Consider the following 8,544-nt stretch of genomic DNA (forward strand, 5'->3'; position numbering starts at 1 on the left):
TGTACCTGATAACCTCATTATCTGATATTTATAACTAACATTACTTTGGATACAGATCGCAGCAGTCTCTCATCAGGAGAACATTATTGTCATCATATATATTATTTTTTTGTTACGCTGCTCAACGGAGTGTATACCTATGTATGTACTCCACACGGAGTGATACCTTATATGTACCCCATTATCAGTACATATCATACATAAATTGAAATTTATCATCAAAATTGTTTATTCCCCCGTATCCAATCCCACTTATCTCTGTGTGGTTCTTTTACTTTCACTGTCTTTCGGGACTCTCACCATTGATTCAGGGGTCTCCCTGTCTAACAATGGCAGCAGATCCCCCTTCATAGCTCTCCTCCCAGGGCCCCCTACACTTTCCTATTTCCCCCAAAAATTTTTTTCGTGAACTCTCATCAGTGATTCTAGAGCACAAGGTTATCGGTACACATATACATTTTTCTACTATCATACCACACTGGAAACGCCCGTACCCAACCGATCTTGGAAGCTAATCAGTGTTGGGCTGGGTCAGTACTCAAATAGGAGACTTTTGAGGAATACTCGGTGTAGTAGAAATCTTTGGGCATTTGTGCTTCATGTCTAACGCTGACAGCAGATTCACCTTTCGTATCACATTCCTCTCTCTACCCTCTCCACCCAGATAATTAGTGATCTGACACATCAATCTTCAACAGATGTACTTAGAATTGTCCATTCACTACTAATTGAAGCAATTATAAGGCTTGTATAGTTTATATCACATATCTCTTTGTCGCAGGCAGATCTTGAATTCATAGTTGTGGACCTATTGTTTGATTGTAAACATGATCTAACTCGGACAGCTCACAATCATCCAATATTTATTGGCACTTTTGATTTATTACTTTTTATGTGTGTTCTTCTCTTTAATATATGTCCAACTACTTTATGTTTTATTTTGTGACATGAATAAAATTGAATATTTTTAACAATCTCATTTTCAATACGAATCATTTAAGAGTGCACCCACAAAAGAGTCTTCTTTTCTCCCTTGTTGCTAAACGTTTTATACTGACTCAGGGTGCACCACCAAATATAATTATTACTGGAAAAGCTTGCCTTCTCCAACTTTATTATTGTATCTTGGTAATTATAAATATCCAGCCTTATATTCTCCTGTGCGGTATACCCCCCTATATACAAGCCTATACATCTCCCTACGATATAGGCAAAGGAGGGGGAATGCACCTGACTCAAGCGCAGTGGAGAATGATTTCAACGATGTGCAAGGTTCTGAGTCAGGTCATTCCCCTCATCAGGCTTTTGCAGAAGAAGCTGGAGAGATTGAAGGTGGAGCTAAAATAGAGCGATTCCGCTAGGCATGTGGGACTTGTGGATGGAGTGCTTAATTCACTTAACCAGGATTCACGGGTGGTCAATCTGTTGAAATCAGAGCACTACATTTTGGCCACCGTGCTCGATCCTAGGTTTAAAGCCTATGTTGTATCTCTCTTTCCGGCAGACACAAGTCTGCACATGTTCAAAGACCTGCTGGTGAGACACTAGTCAAGTCAAGCGGAACGTGACCCGTCAACAGCTCCTCCTTTACATTCTTCCGCAACTGGGGCTGCGAGGAAAAGGCTAAGAATTCCAAGCCCACCCGCTGGCGGTGATGCAGGGCAGTCTGGAGCGAGTGCTAACATCTGGTCCGGACTGAAGGACCTGCCAACGATTACTGACTTGTTGTCTACTGTCACTGCATATGATTCTGTCACCATTTAAAGAATGGTGGAGGATTATATGAGTGACCGCATCCAAGTAGGCACGTCAGACAGTCCGTACGTATACTGGCAGGAAAAAGAGGCAATTTGGAGGCCCTTGCACAAATTGGCTTTATTTTTCCTAAGTTGCCCTTCCCCCAGTGTGTACTCCGAAAGAGTGTTTAGTGCAGCCGGTCACCTTGTCAGCAATCGGTGTACGAGGTTACTTCCAGAAAATGTGGAGAAGATGATGTTCATCAAAATTTATTATAATCAATTCCTCCGTGGAGACATTCACCAGCAATTGCCTCCAGAAAGTACACAGGGACCCGAGATGGTGGATTCCAGTGGGGACGAATTAATAATACTCTGTAAGGAGGTGGATGTACACAGTGAAAGGGGTGATGAATCGGACGATGAGGAGGAGGTGGACATCTTGCCTCTGTAGAGCCAGTTTGTGCAAGGAGAGATTGATTGCTTCTTTTTTGGTGGGGGCCCAAACCAACCAGTCATTTCAGTCACAGTCGTGTGGCAGACCCTGTGGCTGAAATGATGGGTTTGTTAAAGAGTGCATGTCCTGTTTATACAACATAAGGGTGGGTGGGAGAGCCCAAGGACAATTCCATCTTGCACCTCTTTTTTTTTTATTTATCTCTGCATCATGTGATGTTTGGGGCAATTTTTTTTAAGTGCCATCCTGTATGACACTGCAGTGCCACTCCTAGATGGGCAAGAAAAAAAGGGCATTTGGTTTCCCCCAGCACTCTGAATGATAACAGTAACCAGATATAAATCCCACATAATAATAGAATTCAGAGATCTTTGTTACTAGAGATGTGCACTTGAAATTTTTCGGGTTTTGTGTTTTGGTTTTGGGTTCGGTTCCGCGGCCGTGTTTTGGGTTCGACCGCGTTTTGGCAAAACCTCAACAAATTTTTTTTGTCGGATTCGGGTGTGTTTTGGATTCGGGTGTTTTTTTCAAAAAACACTAAAAAACAGCTTAAATCATAGAATTTGGGGGTCATTTTGATCCCAAAGTATTATTAACCTCAAAAACCATAATTTCCACTCATTTTCAGTCTATTCTGAATACCTCACACCTCACAATATTATTTTTAGTCCTAAAATTTGCACCGAGGTCGCTGGATGACTAAGCTAAGCGACCCTAGTGGCCGACACAAACACCTGGCCCATCTAGGAGTGGCACTGCAGTGTCACGCAGGATGTCCCTTCCAAAAAACCCTCCCCAAACAGCACATGACGCAAAGAAAAAAAGAGGCGCAATGAGGTAGCTGTGTGAGTAAGATAAGCGACCCTAGTGGCCGACACAAACACCTGGCCCATCTAGGAGTGGCACTGCAGTGTCACGCAGGATGGCCCTTCCAAAAAACCCTCCCCAAACAGCACATGACGCAAAGAAAAAAAGAGGCGCAATGAGGTAGCTGTGTGAGTAAGATAAGCGACCCTAGTGGCCGACACAAACACCGGGCCCATCTAGGAGTGGCACTGCAGTGTCACGCAGGATGTCCCTTCAAAAAAACCCTCCCCAAACAGCACTTGACGCAAAGAAAAAAAGAGGCGCAATGAGGTAGCTGTGTGAGTAAGATAAGCGACCCTAGTGGCCGACACAAACACCGGGCCCATCTAGGAGTGGCACTGCAGTGTCTCACGCAGGATGTCCCTTCCAAAAAACCCTCCCCAAACAGCACATGACGCAAAGAAAAAAAGAGGCGCAATGAGGTAGCTGTGTGACTAAGCTTAGCGACCCTAGTGGCCGACACAAACACCGGGCCCATCTAGGAGTGGCACTGCAGTGTCACGCAGGATGTCCCTTCCAAAAAACCCTCCCCAAACAGCACATGACGCAAAGAAAAAAAGAGGCGCAATGAGGTAGCTGTGTGAGTAAGATAAGCGACCCTAGTGGCCGACACAAACACCGGGCCCATCTAGGAGTGGCACTGCAGTGTCTCACGCAGGATGTCCCTTTCAAAAAACCCTCCCCAAACAGCACATGACGCAAAGAAAAAAAGAGGCGCAATGAGGTAGCTGTGTGACTAAGCTTAGCGACCCTAGTGGCCGACACAAACACCGGGCCCATCTAGGAGTGGCACTGCAGTGTCACGCAGGATGGCCCTTCCAAAAAACACTCCCCAAACAGCACATGACGCAAAGAAGAAAAAAAGAGGCGCAATGAGGTAGCTGTGTGAGTAAGCTAAGCGACCCTAGTGGCCGACACAAACACCGGGCCCATCTAGGAGTGGCACTGCAGTGTCACGCAGGATGGCCCTTCCAAAAAACACTCCCCAAACAGCACATGACGCAAATAAAAATGAAAGAAAAAAGAGGTGCAAGATGGAATTGTCCTTGGGCCCTCCCACCCACCCTTATGTTGTATAAACAGGACATGCACACTTTAACCAACCCATCATTTCAGTGACAGGGTCTGCCACACGACTGTGACTGAAATGACGGGTTGGTTTGGACCCCCACCGAAAAAGAAGCAATTAATCTACTCCTACTCCTAAAGTACAAAATCATTGCCGCTGTGCGATGCTTTTGTACTTGTGCGGGGGGGGGGGGGGGTCGTGCCTGACATGCAAAGTGGATTAGCCCTGTGCTCGGCGTCCCCCCACATGTCTGTATGACTGATTGTAGATGTGCTAAATTTGGCACATCTACGATCAGGTCTGAATTAGGCCCATAGACTGACTCATCTCATATAAATACAAAGGTGTTAGATTTTAGGAAGGCTGATTTTGTAGGTATGGGAAAATGTGTAAGCAATTCTTTGACAGGATGGAGGAAATTGGAAGCCATGCAGGAGAGGTAGGAAACATGAAAAAGTGCAATAATAAAGGCAACAGACCTGTGTATCAAAAGTGTTAGGAAAAACACAAGGAAAAAAAAAAGTAGCAAGTATTGTAAAAGAAAAAAAGATGGCTTTTAGGAGATATAAGCAGATACAAAAAAAAAAAAAGAAGACAAAGAGATGTATCTTGTTAGACAGAAGGAGACTAAGAAGGTATTCAGATATGCAAAGGCACAAGCTGAGTAGAAAATGGCCCAGTCAGTGGGTAAAGGAGACAAAACTTTTTTTAGTTATATAAGCAAAGAAGAAAAACAAAAGGCAGAATAATAAAACTAAAGACAGAATCTGGGAGTCTTGTTGAGGGAGACAATGTAATAGCAGATCATCTTAATAATTATATTTGCTCAATATTCACTACTGAAAGAGAGGGGAAGGGGCCACAGTTAAGTTGCAGGGGTATTCAGGAAAATGAAACAAGTACATTTACAGAGGAGAAGGTCCTAACAGAACTCTCAAAGCTGAAAGTGGACAAATCTATGGGGCCAGATGGGATACATCCAAGGATACTAAAAGAGTTATAAGAGATGCTGATTGCACCATTAACAGAATTATTCAACCAGTCATTAGTTACAGGAGTAATTCCAGATGACTGGAAAAGAGTGAACGTAGTCCCACTGCACAAAATTGGAAGCAAGGAAGATGCAAACAACTACAGACCAGTAAGTCTTACATCAGTTGTAGGGAAATTAATGGAAACATTCTTAAAAGAGAGAGTTGTAGATTATCTCAAATCCAGCAATTTACAGGATCCAAAACAGCAAGGATTCACTGAGGTGAGATCAAATCAAACAAATCTTATTGACTTTTTTGGCTGTGTGACTAAAAAGATAGATAAAGGTGGAGCCGTGGATATAGCTTATCTAAACTTTAGTAAGGCTTTTGACACTGTTCCATATAGTAGGCTGCTAAATAAACTCGAAATTTTGGGATTGGATACTAAGATTATTGAATGGATAAGATCTTGGAGGCAGGATATAAAACAGAGAGTTGTGGTAAATGGAGTGCTTTCACAGGAGGGAAATGTTACCAGTGGAGTATCCCAGGGATCTGTATTTGGACCAGTGCTTTTTAATATATTTATTGGTGACATTGCAAATGGCATTAAAGGGAAAGTATGCCCTTTTGCAGATGACACAAAGGTATGCAACATAGTAGGCACACCAGGAGGGGTAAAACAAATGATTGAGGATCAAGGTACGTTTGAGTAATGGCCAAAAGTGTGGCAATTACAGTTTAATGCCAAAAAATGCAAAATCATGCACTTGGGTCTCAAAAATGTAAAGGCTAAATATAGTGTTAATGGTACTATACTGGAAATTACTGAGGAGGAAAGGGATCTAGGAGTGTTTATTTCACGTGATTTAAAGGCAGGTAAGCAATGTAACAAAACAATGATGAAGGCTAGTTAGATGCTTGGCTGCGCTGGGAGAGGAATTAGCAGCAGAAAGAGAGAAGTAATAATACCACTGAATAGGTCATTGTTACGGCCTCATCTAGAATACTGTGTTCAATTCTGGAGGCCATATCTTCAGAAGGGTATTAATACATTAGAGACTGTTCAAAGAAGGGCAACTAAAATGGTGCATGGCCACATCACATAACATACCCAGAAAGACTAAAAAATCTCAATATGTATAGTTTAGAGCAGAGAAGGGAAATGGGTGATATGATAGAAACTTTCAAATATATCAAAGGTTTTAACATTCTTCAAATGAAGAGAAGCAATAGGATACGAGGACATGCACTGAGACTGGAGGGAGGTAGGTTCAGTGGAAATTTGAGGAAAAATTACATACTTCACAGAAAGGGTAGTAGACAAGTGGAATAGCCTCCCATCAGAGGTGGTAGAGGCTAAGACAGAAGAGTAATTTAAACATGCATGGGATAGACATAAGGATATCCTTACAAAGAAATAAGTATCAAATAAGGTTGAGAGAAAAATATGGCAAAAAAGGGGCAGACTAGATGGGCCAAGTGGTTCTTATTTGCTGTCAAATTCTCTGTTTCTATTTACATAAGAAAGCACTACAATATGCACTGACAATTAGCTTGGTTTCATTAAAAGTGCTTTCTCTTTCCTTAAATATTAGCTTGTCATATTATACCCACAATTTATGGGGGTAATTCAGACTGCATCGCTGTAGTGGCAGTGATCGCAGTCTGAATTACTTTGCGCAGTGTGCACGCACGGCAGGCACACTGCGCATGTGTAACCAGTGAGATGCGAAAGCAACTCACTGGTGCGATCGCCTCTGCCTGATTGACAGACAGAGGTGGTCACAGGGTGGGAGGGGGTATGCCAACAGCATTATAATGCTGTTGGCAGGGCATGGTCCTGACAACGGAGGCATTTCTGGACCATTGGGGGGGCGGCGGGCTGCGACGGCTGTGTGAGGTCACATGCAGCCACTGCGACCCGGGACGCGGCGCTTAGCCCCCTGCCAGCGCATAGGATCTGCGCTGGCAGGGAGCTACTTGTACGTGGGGGGGGGGGGGGGGGTAGGGCCTGACATGGAGGGCGGTCTAGCCCTGTGCTGCTTGTCCCCGCCGCATGTCAGAGAAACTGATCGTAGATGTGCTAAATTTAGCATATATACGATCAGGTCTGAATTACCCCATATATCTTGTGTTTGCTGCACATATTATATATCCATCCCTCACAAGTCATCCTTTAGCCAAGGTGTATATGTACTGTACACTAAATACTAGTAGATTGGATGGGAGAAAATGCCCTATTGTAAAATAAGAAATGAAAAAGGCTTTCCCAGTGAAACGATGTACAGTAGATCAACTCCAGCTATAACTGGTTTGGAGTATCTGTGCATAATATTATGGAACTACCTGAGTACTACAATAAGTTATTATGCGACATTTTCTCCATCCATAGTTATAAATACTGCACCTGGGAAGCTGTAATTGTATAATACCTAAATACAGTAAATTGTGATGTCATCTAATTTTTATCCTAATTTCTGATGTAAAAAGTACAGTAACAGCTGTCATCTTAGTCAGCAGGTCATCTCATTTCTATTTCTTATTTCCATTCCCTCTGTCTTCTTCTCATCCACTCTCCCTTCCCTCGCTCTCGCTTAGTCCATATAAACATACATGTTCTGATGTTTGTAATATACAGTATGTGCTGGCTGGCTCCCCTGGCGATTGGCTGTGTATTAGGTGCTGTACAGCAACCGGGACTCGGCATAAGGCTTCATACACTCCTTCTAAGCATGCCCCCAGACTCCAATTGGCTAGTTTCACAGTTGTCTTGTGGTGGGCTTAGAAGGAGTATGAAGCCTTATGCTGAATCCCGGTTGTGACACAGAGCCTAATACACACGGAACACTCCAGATCCCCGGGAGAACCAGCTAGCACATATATTACATATATCAGTACATGTCTGTTTATATGTGCTAATGATTTCCCCCCTGACTATGTGGTTGGCACTGCAGACTCAGATGCTCTCCTACCATCTCTTCTGTCTTTTCATCTCCTTGATTATTGTTTTCCCTTTTCCATCTTCATTTTTCCTATTCCTTCCTTATCTCTGTCTCCTCTAACTTTTTTCCATTCTCTCTACCAGTTCCTCATCTCCCTCTTTCTGTCTCCCTAACCGCTCTCTCTCTCTCTCTCTCTCTCTCTCTCTTTCTCTCTCTCTGTCCAACTATCTCTCCCTCTGGGGTAGATGTATCAAACCTTAAAAGGGAAAAATCAGAGAAGTTAGCAATGGCCAGGGTCATTTCTATGGCTGGGCGACCCGTGCAATCGCATGGAGCACCTGCGACCAGGGTCTATGCAGAAGAACTCCATGCATGCAATACTGCTGAAAATATTGCTTCCAATATGGGCACCACCTCAGAGGAGACAGATGCTAGAGGTCCAGTAGAACATCTAGTAGCAGGTGCCGGGACCAATGACCCGCTGGGAGAAGATGCT

At 43.5% G+C, this 8,544-nt stretch overlaps 1 pseudogene; it reads left to right on the forward strand.

The window, feature by feature from the left end:
- Positions 1–460: 460 nt before the first annotated feature.
- On the forward strand, positions 461–579 carry LOC134946130 (5S ribosomal RNA; annotated as a pseudogene).
- The last annotated feature ends 7,965 nt before the right edge of the window (positions 580–8,544 follow it).

This window comes from Pseudophryne corroboree, chromosome 7 (assembly GCF_028390025.1).
Source record: "Pseudophryne corroboree isolate aPseCor3 chromosome 7, aPseCor3.hap2, whole genome shotgun sequence".
NCBI lineage: Eukaryota > Metazoa > Chordata > Amphibia > Anura > Myobatrachidae > Pseudophryne > Pseudophryne corroboree.